This window comes from Heptranchias perlo, chromosome 4 (genome assembly GCF_035084215.1).
Source record: "Heptranchias perlo isolate sHepPer1 chromosome 4, sHepPer1.hap1, whole genome shotgun sequence".
Taxonomy (NCBI): domain Eukaryota; kingdom Metazoa; phylum Chordata; class Chondrichthyes; order Hexanchiformes; family Hexanchidae; genus Heptranchias; species Heptranchias perlo.
Genome location: NC_090328.1, coordinates 123,777,807 through 123,793,166, shown reverse-complemented (window position 1 = coordinate 123,793,166; position 15,360 = coordinate 123,777,807). Strand labels below are relative to the sequence as shown.

At 46.0% G+C, this 15,360-nt stretch overlaps 1 long non-coding RNA gene across 1 annotated transcript in view; it reads right to left on the bottom strand.

Moving 5' to 3' along the window:
* The window catches only part of LOC137320596 (uncharacterized), a 42,068-nt gene that overhangs the window by 19,298 nt on the left and 7,410 nt on the right, over nt 1–15,360 (bottom strand). The window contains exon 2 of the long non-coding RNA XR_010962599.1: nt 11,859–12,011. This is a non-coding gene — a long non-coding RNA (uncharacterized lncRNA). The remainder of the gene's footprint in view (nt 1–11,858; nt 12,012–15,360) is intronic.

Below are 15,360 nucleotides of genomic sequence, written 5' to 3'. Positions count from 1 at the left end.
GTGGAGGGCAGGGGTTGCCCTATGTGACGCGGTGGCCTCCTTCGTGGGTGAGGGCTCTCCCCCGTGGAGTGCACCTTGGCACCTGCCACAGGCTGCTGGCTGCAACACGCCTGGTTGGAGAAAGACTGTTTCCCCCAGTGTGGGAAGCTCACTGCCTTGAACCTAAAATCCCACACTTCCTCTTTTGACAGCTGCTTCAGCTCATTAACTGACCTCAACAAGCAAGGTAAGTACTCTCAAGTGGAACCCCACTGGCTTTAATTGCCTGCGGGATTCCCACCAGCGGGGCTTGCGCGCGCAGCCCCGCACATCAGCGCGGTACCCGGAAGTGGCCGGGATTTCGGCGCGATCCGGTCACGTGACCGGATATCGGGATTTTCGGGGCCCCCCCGCTGGAAACCCGCCGGAAACCCGACCCTAAAATCGAGCCCCGAGAGTTCGCATGTAGATTATAGGGGAGAAGTAAATGGCCGGCCCGTTGATGTTTGTCAAATGATGTTCGATGTACAAATAATTGGCACTGCCTTGGGGTGAAGCACGTGGGTGCAAGAGAGATGGGCTACATCTCAGCAGGGCAGGATCAGAGAGACGAGAGGCATGAATTGAGTTTCACTTAAACTAGATGTGGAAGAGGGAGACGCCAAGACTTTAAACATAAATACAGTTGGGAGAGTAGCTATAAAGAAAAGTGCATATACTTAAAATGCTAGAAGTTTTTGGAATAAAGTGCTTGAGTTAAGGCATGTGGGCCAGCAGGAGATTATGCCATTAATTCACCCCACTGTGACAGTTTTTAAATAAAGGTGCATTTTGGTGCTGCGTTCGACAAAAGAACATTCCGAACGACATATTCTGCTTGCATTTGATTTCCATTCTGTGTTCAGTTAAGTGATGTCAAATAAAGTGAGGGGAAAGACAATCTATAATTGGTCTTACTGCCCCTGGATTAGGGAGGGGAAAATTCATCCAGGGTCCATGCTCCTGATTGCTATCCAGTGACCACTGCTGGAAATGTAGACATGTATCGACATTGGCAGTGGCTCGGATCAGGCCTGGCTGTGATGTTCCCAATGGCGGATAAGCCTGTCACTAATCACTGTCCATGCTGACCAGAGTCAGCACCTTTGTGAAGGGGGGGTAAGAAATGCAATCAGAATCTCCCTCTCCCCCCAAAAAAAACAAATTAAATAAGCCTTAAAAACTACATTCACAAAGAATAATGGACTCAGATATTCACGGAGCGGGAGCACGTGTCAGTGCTTTGTTTGCATTTTTTATGGCCTTGTTAACCTGCATTGCTACTTTTAATGACTTGTGAATTTGTACCCCGAGATTCCTCTCCTCCTCTACCCCATTTAAACTCTTATTTTCCGAGGAGTATGTGGCCTCCTTATTTCTCCTACCAAAATGCATCATCTCACACTTATTTACATTGAAATTCATTTGCCATGTACACACCCATTCTGCAAGTTTTAAAAAATCCTCTTGTACTTTGTCTTCCTCAGTATTAACTATACCTCCCAATTTAGTGTCATCCGCAAATTTTGAAATTGTACTTCCGATTCCCGAGAACAAACCGCTTACATAAATGCTGAGCATCAGTGGTCCCAGCACCGATCCCTGTGGAACACCACTTCCCACCTTCCGCCAGTCTGAGTACTCACCTGATGTCCGCACATAAGCACTTCCAGCTAAGGTTTCTGGATGGGGTCAGAAGTGCAGAACCTTAATTGATTTTCCTCTTCCCCGTCCGAGAGCAACGAGGCTAAATTTGGTGCCTTTACCACTGCCCAGCTGAGATCAGCTAAATCAGGACACACATGGAATTGAACCTGGGATCATCCTCATCTGTATGACTCAGCTAGATGGTGGATGAACACACTGAGACATTGGAGGATGTGCAATCCATGGCTTTTAAAACATGTATCAGAAATATGACAGACACTGTTTCAAAAATAGTCTCTGATTTGCAAGGCAGCAGTTTACATTTGCAATAATTATACAAATTGCATTGAATGCTCCACTAAGAATGTTAATATGACTTGCACTTTCAGGAAAACTCAAGTAAGGTAAAATAAATAGGAGATGAGAGTAAAGGTCTGACTAAGGTAAAGAATAAGGGTAATCAAAACGGTCGGGGAACAGATACACTTATCGAACATAAATATTAAATTGACTGTTAAAATAAAGTGAATGGAACAATTAATAAAAACAAATTAAATTCACTGTATAGCAATGTGCACAGCATCCGAAACAAAATAGGGGAACGGGAGGCAATAATTATTAGTGAGGAGCCAGATGTAGTAGGGTTGACTGAAACATGGCTTAACAAAGAACAGGACAGACAGTTGAATATTGGAGGGTGTAACATATTTAGAAATATAGGGAAGAAAGAAGTCGGGGGTGGGGTAGCTGTATTAATTAGAGGCAACGTAATGGCAGTAGGAAAAAGGGACATGAGTAACATTAAGATAGAAACAGAATCCATATGGATTGAGACAAAGGATGAGAAGGGATGGATCAGGTTAATAGGGGTATTCTGCAGACCACCGATAGTGGAAGGGAAGTGGAGGATGAAATATGTGGACAAACCTATGAAATGAGTAAAAGACATAGAATAATAATCATGGGAGATTTCAACTACCCACAATTAAACTGGCAAGAAGGAATAGGGAAAAGGGAATGAAGTTTTGACAAACAAAGAGATAGAACAGCAGTGGGAAATATTTAAAATGGTGATGAATAGAATCCAGGAGAAATATATTTCCCTAAAAAAACAAGAACAAACTAGCCAATAATACAACTAGCCAATAATACAACACCATGGATGAATAATGAGATACGGGTAAAATTGAAATTAAAAAAAAGGCATACACTAAGTATATAGACAATAAAGGAGAGGATGACAAAAGAGAATATAAAGAGGTTAGGCAAGAAGTCAAAAAAACAATTTATTGAATAGTTACTTTGCCTCAGTATTTACCAGGGAGACTAATAAGGTGGGCATGACATTAGAAGAAGAGATCACAAAAGATATAAAGACATTTAAGAAAGAAAGGAGGGGGAGATATTTGATAAACTAATCAAACTTAGAGAGGATAAAACCCCTGGTCCAGGTGGATTGCATCCACACATATTAAAAGAAGTTAGGGAAGAGATAGTGGAGGCACTATTACATATATATAAAAAATCATTAGAAAAGGGAATAATGCCAGAGGACTGGGGAACAGGTAATGTTATTTCTATATTTAGAAAGGGAGATAGAACAAGTCCAGTTGACTTGTTCTATCTCCCTGTAGAATACTTTACTTTAGACCAGTTAGCTTAACATCGGTGGTCGGAAAGATAATGGAATCTTTACGCAAAGATGTAACAGAAAAACATCTAAAAACTGAAAACATAATAAAGAATAGTCAACACGGATTTCAGAAGGGAAATTCATGCTTGATCAACTTTATGGAATTCTTTAAAGGAGTAGCAGAAAGAGTAGACAAGGGTAATGCAGTAGATGTAATATATTTAGATTTTCAAAAGGCCTTCCATAAGGTACTACATAGTAGATTCATGACTAAGGTCAAAGCATATAGAGTCAGGAAACAGGTAGCAGAATGGATAGCAAGCTAGCTACAAAATAGAAAACAGAGACAAGGGTTTAAGTATGGCTACTCAGACTGGCAAAAGGTGGGAAATGGTGTTCCACAGGGATCCGTGCTAGGACCACTGTTGTTCACAATTTACATTAATGATTTGGACTCAGGAATCAGAAGTACAATTTCAAAATTTGGGGACGACCCCAAATTTGGAGGTGTAGTTAATACAAAGGAAGAATGCAACAAAATACAGGAAAATATTAATAAACTTGCAGAATGGGCGTGTAATCGGCAAATGAATTTCAATATAAATAAATGTGAGGTGGTGCATTTTGGTAGGAAGAATAAGGGGGCCACATACTGCTTGGATAATAAGAGTTTAAATGGGGTAAAGGAACAAAGGGATCTCGGGGTACAGATACACAAATCACTAAAAGTAGTGACGCAGGTTATTAAGGCCATAAAAAAAGAAAACCAAGAACTAGGGAGCATTTCTAGAGGGATAGAATTGAAAAGCAGAGAAGTTATGTCAAACTTGTATTGAACCTTGGTTAGACCACACTTTCAGTATTGTGCACAGTTCTGGTCTCTATATTATAAGAAGGATATAGAGGCATTGGAGAAGGTGCAAAAAAGATTCACAAGGAAGATACTAGAACTGAGAGGATATCCTTATCAGGAAGGGCTGAACAGGCTGGGGCTCTTTTCTCTAGAAAAGAGAAGGCTAAAGGGGTGACCTGATAAAGGTCTATAAGATAATGAAAGAGTTTGATAAGGTAGATGAAGAGAAAATGTTTCCACTTGTGGGGGAGTCCAAAACTAGAGGTCATAAATATAAGATAGTCACTAATAAATCCAATAGGGAATTCAGGAGAAACTTCTTTACCCAAAGACTGATAAGAATGTGGAACGCATTACCACAAGGAGTAGTTGAGGCAAATAGCATAGATGCATTTAAGGGGAAGCCAGATAAGCACATGAGGGAGAAAGGAATAGAAGGACATGCTGATAGGGTTAGATGAAGAGGTGTGGGAGGGGGCTGGTATGGACCATAAACACCGGAATAGACAAGTTGGGCCGAATGGCTTGTTTCTGTGCTGGAGACTAGGGGGAAAAAAAAATTGGGTAGGGTCTGTTATTGGGCGGGGGTAGCCCGATCCACAGTTACCCCGCGCCCAATGGCCCCGGCTCAGGCAGGAAAAGACTGTCGTCAGGCCCAAGGACTTACCTGCAATCTGCGATGGAAATCAACTTTGAATCAGGATTCCATGCAATTTGCAGTTGCCAGCAGTAGGGGGAGCTCCAATCTCTTAAAGGCAGGCTGTCTCCTAAAAATCTCTTAAAGGTAGCTGGTGCCTTTTATTTGCTGAATAGAGGTCAGACATTGCACACGTAAAAAAACAGATGCAGCTCCTTTCACTGTGTTTACAAACTGCTGAGTTATGTTAAAACATTGAGTAAAGGTTGCACACTACCAAATCCCACATCCTCCAATCTGCATGCCAGACCTGACCAATCTGCCGAATTGAGTTTGTACCAGGCCTGCGAGAGTGCATGCACCAAGATTCTCTGCTGGTGCACTAGAGACCTTGGTGCAAGAGGTGGACAGAAGGAGGGACATCCTATATCCGCAGTGGGGGGGAGCAAGCGGCCCTCCAAACATATACCCAAAAGGCAGTGGGAGCTAGCAGGGGATCAAATCAATGCCAGGTGCATAGCACCACAAACATGGATGTACATAAGAACATAAGAACATAAGAAATTGGAGCAGGAGTAGGCCAATCGGCCCCTCGAGCCTGCTCCGCCATTCAATAAGATCATGGCTGATCTGATCCCAACCACAAATCTAAAGAACACAAGAAGTCGGAGCAGGACCCGGCCACATAGCCCCTGGGCCCTCTCCGCCACCCACAGGGCATTGACCGATCCGAACTCAGCTTCATGTCCAATTTCCTGCCTGCTCCCCATAACCCCTAATTCCCTTTACTTCTAGGAAACTGTCTATTTCTGTTTTAAATTTATCTAATGATGTAGCTTCCACAGCTTCCTGGGGCAGCAAATTCCACAGTCCTACCACCCTCTGAGTGAAGAAGTTTCTCCTCATCTCAGTTTTGAAAGAGCAGCCCCTTATTCTAAGATTATGCCCCCTAGTTCTAGTTTCACCCATCTTTGGGAACATCCTTACTGCATCCACCCGATCAAGACCCTTCACAATCTTATATGTTTCAATAAGATCGCCTCTCATTCTTCTGAACTCCAATGAGTAGAGTCCCAATCTACTCAACCTCTCCTCATATGTCCGCCCCCTCATCCCCGGGATTAACCGAGTGAACCTTCTTTGTACTGCCTCGAGAGCAAGTATGTCTTTTCTTAAGTGTGGAGACCAAAACTGTATGCAGTATTCCAGGTGCGGTCTCACCAATACCTTATATAACTGCAGCAATACCTCCTTGTTTTTATATTCTATCCCCCTAGCAATAAAAGCCAACATTCCGTTGGCTTTCTTGATCACCTGCTGCACCTGCATACCAACTTTTTGATTTTCTTGCACTAGGACCCCCAGATCCCTTTGTACTGCAGTACTTTCCAGTCTCTCGCCATTAAGAAAATAACTTGCTCTCTGATTTTTCCTGCCAAAGTGCATAACCTCACATTTTCCAATATTATATTGCATCTGCCAAATCTCCGCCCACTCACCCAGCCTGTCTATATCCCCTTGCAGGTTTTTTATGTCCTCCTCACTCTCTACTTTCTCTCCCATCTTTGTATCATCTGCAAATTTTGATATGTTGCACTCGGTCCCCTCCTCCAAATCGTTAATATAGATTGTAAAGAGTTGGGGACCCAGCACCGACACCTGTGGAACACCACTGGTTACTGGTTGCCAGTCCGAAAATGAACCATTTATCCCAACTCTCTGCTTCCTGTTTGATAACCAATCCTCCACCCATGCCAGAATATTACCCCCAATCCCGTGATTTTTTATCTTAAGTAATAATCTTTTATGTGGCACCTTGTCGAATGCCTTCTGGAAGTCTAAATACACTACGTCCACTGGTTCCCCTTTATCCACCCTATACGTTATATCCTCGAAGAACTCAAGCAAATTTGTCAGACGTGACTTCCCCTTCATAAAGCCATGCTGACTTTGTCCTATTAAATTATGCTTATCTAAATGTTCCGTTACTGTCTCCTTAATAATAGACTCCAAAATTTTACCCACCACAGATGTTAAGCTAACTGGCCTATAATTTCCAGCCTTCTGCCTACTACCCTTTTTAAATAACGGTGTTACATTAGCAGTTTTCCAATCTGCCGGGACCTCTCCTGAGTCCAGGGAATTTTGGAAAACTATCACCAAAGCATCCACAATCCCTACTGCCACTTCCCTCAAGACCCTAGGATGGAAGCCATCAGGTCCAGGGGATTTATCCGCCTTGAGTCCCATTATTTTACTGAGTACCATCTCTTGAGTGATTTTAATCGTATTTAGCTCCTCCCCCCCGAGAGTCCCCTGTTTGTCCAGTGTTGGGATATTCTTAGTGTCCTCTACTGTAAAGACTGAAACAAAATATTTGTTCAGCATTTTTGCCATCTCCATGTTTCCCACCATTAATTTCCCGGTCTCATCCTCTAAGGGACCTATGTTTGCCTTAGCCACCCTTTTTCTTTTTATATAACTATAGAAACTCTTGCTATCTGTTTTTATATTTTTTGCTAATTTCTTTTCATAATCTAACTTCCCTTTCTTAATCAATCCTTTAGTTACTTTTTGCTGTCTTTTGAAGAATTCCCAATCTTCTATCCTCCCACTAAGTTTGGCTACCTTATATGTCCTTGTTTTTAGTCGGATACTATCCTTGATTTCTTTACTTAGCCACGGGTGGCTGTCATTTCTTTTACACCCTTTTTTCCTCAGTGGAATATATTTATTTTGAAAGTTGTAAAATAACTCCCTAAATGAACACCACTGCTCATGTACCGTCTTACCCTTTAATCTATTTTCCCAGTCCACTTTAATCAATTCCGCTCTCATACCATCATAGTCTCCTTTATTCAAGCTCAGTACGCTTGTTTGAGAATCAACCTTCTCACCCTCTAATTGGATATGGAAGGAAGAAGTTCAATGCTTTGACATGAGTGGTCAAGGTGAGTGAGTTCAACTGTCAAGTGGTGTCTCCTACCAACTACACCACTAGCCGCATCCACTGCTCCATGCACTACACCCTCTTTCACCCACATGACAAAAAACTCTTTCCTTCAGTACTCAACTCTTCCAATCAGATGCTTCCTCTCACCCTTACACATTACCACTGTTGCAAGCTGCTCACCCACAACTCACAGGCCACACGCACTGGCAGCTATTCAACCATGACAGGCACATCACCCAGACACATGTCTCGCTTTCTTGCATTTCAGGAGGCAGCAAGGGGCAGTGGCATTTAGCCCCTCGAGCCTGTTCCGCCATTCAATGAGATCATGGTGGACCTGTGACCTAACTCCATATACCCGCCTTAGCCCCATATCCCTTAATACCCTTGGTTCACAGAAATCTATCAATTTCAGATTTAGAATTCACAATTGAGCTAGCATCAACTGCCGTTTGCAGAACACCGTTCCAAACTTCTCCCATCCTTTGCATGCAGAAGCATTTCCTAACTTCACTCCTGCCATCCTGGCTCTAAATGTTACGCTATGTCCCCTAGTCCTAGTATTCAAGTATAGGAGACCTCCAAAAATAGTTACAAATGTCTCGGCAGCCAGAAGCAATAATCCAGCCACTAACCTGTGAATCCTGCATTGTTCCTTTAAATAGTGCTGGTGGGAGGGTCCTCCAGGCACTCTAAGACACGTACAGATGGTCGGGGTTAAGACTGTGCGTTGAGTCCCAAAATGGTGTCTATCACTTTAAATCAGCGTTACACACTGATTGTATCCATTTTCTCCCTACTTTACATGCTTCTGGGGTTCATTATCTGCGCCTGCACTAATTCCCAAACCAAGACGACGTCCGGCGCACGTCACGCTGGAAATGTGCATGCGGAGCCAAGACACCATCTTGGCACTTCGGGAGGCCGCATAGCGCCAAAACAACGGGCGTTACACGGCCCAATTTAGCACCCTATGTAACTCTATGTAAGATGAATGGGGTGATATCAGTTGTAATTCTTGCATCTCACTATAATCAAGAAGTAAGTTACTTGAGTAACATTAACAAATACTCTGTATGAGGCTCCTTTTGTGCTACATATCATTGAACTATTTTTCCTCTTCAAATAACTTCACTTAGGACAAGAGTGTAATTGTACTTGGTAAAGCACATCTAAATATCACTTCGAACCCTCACAGGTTTTGCCAAGCAAATCTTGTTGTATTAGCCACTTTAAACACAGAGGTTAAATCAATGCAAAACCTTACACCTTGCTTTTTGTGATATATATTAATGATTTAGACTTAAATGTAGGGGGCATGATCAAGAAGTCTGCAGATGATACAAAAATTGATGTGTGGTTGATAGTGAGGAAGAAAGCTGTAGACTGCAGGAAGATATCAATGGACGGGTCAGGTGGGCAGAAAAGTGGCAAATGGAATTCAATCCGGAGAAGTGTGAGGTAATGCATTTGGGAAAGGCAAACAAGGCAAGGGAGTACACAATAAATGGGAGGATACTGAGAGGTAGAGAGGAAAAGAGAGACCTTGGAGTGCATGTCCACAGATCCCTGAAGGTAGCAGATCAGGTAGATAAGATGGTTAAGAAGGCATACGGGATACTTTCCTTTATTAGCCGAGGCATAGAATATAAGAACGGGGAGTTTATGCTAGAACTGTATAAAACTCTAGTTAGGCCACCCACAGCTTGAGTACTGCGTACAGTTCTGGTCACCAAATTACAGGAAAGATGTCATTGCATCAGAGAGGGTACAGAGGAGATTTACGAGGATGTTGCCAGGACTGGAGAATTTTAGCTATGAGGAAAGATTGGATGGGCTGAGGTTGTTTTCTTAGGAACAGAGGTGGCTGAGGGGGATTTAATTGAGGTGTATAAAATTATGAGGAGCCTAGATGGAGTGGACAGGAAGGACCTATTTCCCTTAGCAGAGAGGTCAATAACCAGAGGGCATAGATTTAAAGTGATTGGTAAAAGGATTAGAGGGGAGCTGAGGAAAAAATTATCACCCAGAGAGTGGTGGGGATCTGGAACTCATTACCTGCAAGGGTGGTAGAGGCAGAAACCCTCATCACATTAAAAAAGTACCTGGATATGCCATAACTTACAAGGCTATGGACCAAGCATTAGAAAGTAGGATTAGGCTGGGTAGCTCTTTTTCGACTGGCACAGACACGATGGGCCGAATGGCCTCCTCCTAAATTTTTCTATGTTTCAATGGCCAATAGCACATCATTACCGAAGTTTAAACAATGGCTGAGGTTAAAAATTATACTGCAGTAAAAAATTTAAATACTTCCATGGGATAGTTACATTCAAACAAATGTTACTAGACAGAAGACACTTTGTACAATAAGAGAGAGAAGTTTGTTTTTTTAAATTTAAGTCTATAAATGATGAGGCTATCCTGATTCAAGTGGATCAGGGTCATGACTGTAGACATTGGTACTTGTTACAAACCCCTCCAGGTCAAGCAGCTCATCGTGATGAGGCACCCCTGGAAACAACTGACTAAAGCAGGGCTATTTTGATTGGACCAAGAACTGTGGCATTGGCTAACCCAGCTGAAACAGGTGACATCTGTTTGATGAGGGACTTTAATTTGTCAAGAATTCAATGGCACAATGGCGAACCATCTAGTGTTGAGGGCAGGACAGCTGAAAGATGTGTAGGAATCATACAAGACTCTTTCCTAACTCAACGGGCATGATGTAAACCCCGAAGAACGGGTGGGTTGGGGGCAGGGGGCAGCAGTAAAAGTTTTAAAAGTTTGGAGTGGGAACGAGTCCCGGCTCCAACGGGCCAAAAAATAAGTTTCACCCAGACGCATCTGGCTGCGTGCGCACTTCGGAAACCCGGAAGTCCTGCCGGCAATTAAAACCGAGGGGGATGATATTAAAAAGGGGCAGTTAACATCATTGAAGTACTTAAATCAATTAAATTTGTGGGGATTGAGGCAGAGAAACGATTTTTACTCTGCCTGAACTTGTTTCCCATGGTCTCTGAAACATGCCATGGAAACGGAGGCTAGTTGCAGCCGGCAGCCGTTTGGACACTTAAACCAGTGATTGACAAATGGGGATTAAAGGTCAGTTTTTGCAAGCAGTTCTCTCAGATAAATATTTGGCTGGGAGTTCTTAATGTTTAGACTAAGATTTCTTTGTTCACACTCAGAATTCTTCTGTTCAGACATATTTGCCTGCATTTTGGACCCCCTCAAACTGACACCATCAGGATGGGGGGAGCACAATGGATTTATTCAGCACCACATCTGAGGAGGAGGCACATCAGCATCCGTGTGAGGTTCTAGGACTTGCAGCTCCAAAAGACAGAGGTGCGCCACAGGGACCTGCAGAAGAGCAGAGAGGGGAACAACGGAGGGCCCGACATTGTAGGAGGCACTACCCTCGTGAGAGGATCTATAGGCAGAGGCTGAGCTACCTGGACTTCTCTGAGGAGCAGTGCCTATGAAGGCTAAGATTGAGCGGCCAGGTGGTCGCAGACATCTGCAGGCTCCTTCATGCAGAGCTGCTCCTGACTGGGTCTGGTGGCCATGCACTGCCCGTCGCAGTTAAAGTCACCACTGCCCTCAACTTCTTCGCTTTCGATTCCTTCCAGGAAACCACTGGTGACATCACCAGGATCTCTCAGTCGACTGCCCATAAGTGTACACGACAGATCACAGATGGCTTGAATGGACTCATTTGTGAGCCGTGCTTAAAGCTCCATCGACGCTAGCCTTCCCTCCATCGCAGACATTCCCGCACTTACCTGCAACACTATCTCAGAGATTCCCTCACGTCCCTGTGACAGTATCTCAGAGATTCCCTCCCTCACCCGTGCCACCATTCCACTCATGCAGGAGTTGGTCTCCTCCAGCCTCTGCGCTATTGTGGAGAGTGCACGTGGCACCTGTTCCAGCACCTCGCAAATGTGCTGCTGCCCCTCCATCATTCTCCTTTTAAAGGATGGCCCCCAGGGTTCAGCATCTGTGTCCAGCTGAGCAGAGCCTGGAGAGGAGTGCTCCCACCGACGCGGACTCTCCGCAGCTGGCCCTGCCACCAGTGTCTGCTCGTGCTCACGTGTGTGTGGTAACTCACCATGTGCGACCCTAACTAACTGCGGACTGGGACCCACCGAGGTGTGTGTATCTCCGCTGGTAGAAGGCTCGCTCAGATGTGACGGTGCACCCTCAGAGGCCGCCAGGTCTTCTGAGGAATCGCCCTCCGCCGTCACATCGGTTGCTAAAGGCCCTGTAAGAGAACAGAAGGCAATATTAAGCATGATCACAGATGTTGAGGTGCTGAAGATGGCAAGGCATGTTAACATCAATTCATATTGTGTGCGCTGAATGTTAAAGTTCTGTCACCAGCTTTCCGACGGCAAACCAGGAAGCCACGTTAAGTGGCTCCAATTTACCTGCGATCGGGTGGGGAACGGACTGATTTTATTGGGCGGGTTACCCACGCGCCCAATCACCCCCCCGCCCCCCACCCGCTGCCATCCTGCCTCCCCGCTAATATCAGGGCCAGTCTGTCAGACACCCTCGTGCGTACCCTTGGTGATTACAAAACCATTGACTGCCTCTTCCTACCGCTTCTGTGTGGTGCATCCCATGTGGCTGCAACAGAGGTAGTGACTTGTTGCTCAGATTCATGCCCAGGTTGCTTAGATGCTTTCAGCTTATGACCTCTGGGCCCCTCCAAAGACTGCTCCACCTGCACCTGTGCAGGGGCAGAATCAGCCATCTGGAGAGGAGGCAGCATTGCAGGTACCGATTGAGGGGGTGGCAACAGGTGAGACGTGGAGCATTTTGAGTGGCGTTCCCACTTCCATATCCCCTTTCACCATCATCCCTCTCCTAGGCCAGGGCGACAGCACTCCTTTCTGCTGGACAACAGTTTGGAGGACATGTGCGATGCCTTGTATGGCCAGTGCTAATGTATCTGTCTGCCTGTCTATTGCCAGGGCTTGAATGGTGTCATTTAGGAGCGTGCTTGAAGCTAAATGGAGGTTGCCATTCTCTCCATCGCAGACATTCCTGCCCTTACCTGCGCCACCAATTCACTAGTGATGGAGTTGGACTACTCCATCCTCTCCTCTATTGTGGTGAGTGTGCATGGCGCGTTTTCCACTCCCTCGCAAAGTTGCTTCTGTACCTCGATCATTCTCCTTCTCAAGGATGGCCCCCAGGGTTCAGCATCTGTGCCAAGCTGAGCAGAGCCTGGAGAGGAGTGCTCCCACTGACGCAGTCTCTCCACAGCTGCCCCTGCCAGCAGTGTCTGTTTGTGCTCACTTACGTGTGTTGATTCACCAGGTGACAACCCAACTACCTCTCTAATAGGACCCACCGAGGTGTGAGTATCTGCGCTGGTGGATGTCTTGCTAAGAAGTGATGGTGCACCCTCAGAGGCAGGGGGCTCCTCTGAGGAATCGCCTTCAACCACGTCTTCGGTACACGATGCCCCTGGAAGCAAACATACAGCAATATTAATAATCATTACAGAAGTAATGTTGCGATGAGCATACTGAGGTGTGCAACAGGTCAATCATTGATAACATCAATCCATGTTGTGTGTGAGGGATGTTAAAGTTCTGTCACCAGACGTTTGCAGGGTGCCAGTCTCGGCATCCCCAGCACCCAGACACTCCACCGTATGGCTTATATCCAAGGCCGCCTCCTCCACCTCTGTGAGGGCCATGATTTGTGGAGGCCCCCCTCCAGTCCTCGCCCTCTCCCTCGCATTTTGCGCTCTCTTCTCCTACAATGGGATAAAATACAGACGTGCGAGTGAGTGAGGGTGACGGGGTTATCCGATGGATGCATTGCTTTGGGTCAGGATGACAATGAAGCAGGTGCATCAGAGGGTGAGTATCAGACATTGATCACATTGCATCAGGATTGGGGTGAGTGGGAGAGGTGGGTGCACAAATGGTGGGGGGTGTGGGTGAAGAATTGCACAGAAAATGAAGGTGAGTCAAGACTGAGCCTTAAGTGGGTACGAGGAGTGATGTGATGGAGTAGGCTTCGTAGGGCAGTGTGAAGGGGGTACTATTCACCACGGAATGCTGGTCAATCAGTAACTGTACTCACTTTTCCTGACCTGGTTAGGTCATTAAATCTCTTTCTTCATTGAAACCATGATCGGGGCACCATGCTTCTGCTGTTCACCTTGTCCACTACCTCCAGCCACACCTTCTTGGTGACACAACCAGGTTTCTTGCTGCGGTCTGCTGGGTACAGCACCTCCCTCCTGCTTCTTACTGCGCCCAGCAATGTCTCCAGGCTGGCGGCGGAGAATCTAGGTGCTGGCTTCGCTCTATGATGTTCCCCACTCATTGTTTCCTCCTTTCCCCTTCAAAATGCATTGCTGGAGCGGCCCTTTAAATAGTGGGCTTTAAACGCATCATATGGGTGCGCAGTCTGCCCGCTGCGCAGCTTGAGGGTGCGAAACCCGGAAGCTGAGTTAAGTGACTTCAATTGAGTTGTGATTGCACAGGAAACAGCATGATTTTTTTTCTCCGGGTTTCCCACCCGATTATTGATCCCTCCCCCCACCCCGGCTGAGGACCCATCTACGAGTTAAAATCATGCCCCTTCTCTTTTGTTCCTTCCTCCCGTCCTCCCCTCCCCCCTTTTTTCCCTGGCTCTGTACTTGCTTATAAATTGTTAAATCTCTAACATTTTCCAGTTGTGATGAAAGGTCATCGACCTGAGACGTTGGGCTTGATTTTAAAACCGAGCCGTGAAGGGGGCGGGGGTCAAATTGAGGACGGGAAACCCATTAGTACAGGGTTCCCGGACGTCCTTACAATTTTGACGTAAGGATGTCTTTTATTTTTTTTTGTTGGTTTCCGATCTGACTGACCGGCTGATTGATAGGGAGAGCAGCCAGGGAGAGAACGTGTTCAGGTAAATCTTCAGGTAAGTCTTTGTTTGTATGGATGAGGGAGGGGCAAAGAGACATGGGTGGGCACAGGGGCATGGTTGGCCACGGGGGCATGGGTGGGCATAGGTTGGCACGGGGGACATGGTGAGGCATGTAGGGTGGGATTGGGGGTCAGTCACGGGGTGGGGGGGTGTCGGGATCGGGGGTCATCGCGGGGGTCCGCAATCGTTGAGGGGGAGAATCGGGGTCGGGGGTCTGCGATCGGAGGGTGGGTTCGCGACCAGGGGATCGGTGCAGGTAGGCTTGTTGGGCCTGAGGGGAAGCACTCCTGCTCCTCAGGGGCCACAAGCTGTGCCTTTCTAGGCACCTACCCGTTAGTCTTGGGCCTTCTCGCCTCCTTTCACGAGGGGTAAAGCAGAAGGCCACCGGGGTTGAAATCGGGAAGTCCAGAAAAATGGAAGCCTCCTTGAAAGGTTTTAAGGCCTGACCTGCCTCTTGGGAGCGGGTTGGTCGCCCACCCCTTGTCCCGCCCCAGTGAAAACCGGAAATGGGCGGGTTGGAGGTGGGTTGAGGGGGGTCTGAAATGGTGGCAATTTTAAATGCCCCCGCTGCCCCCAACCCACCCTTTTTTCACTTTAACTCTGTTTCTCTCTCCACAGATGCTGCTTGACCTGCTACATATTTCAAGCATTTTCTGTCTTTATTTCTGTTT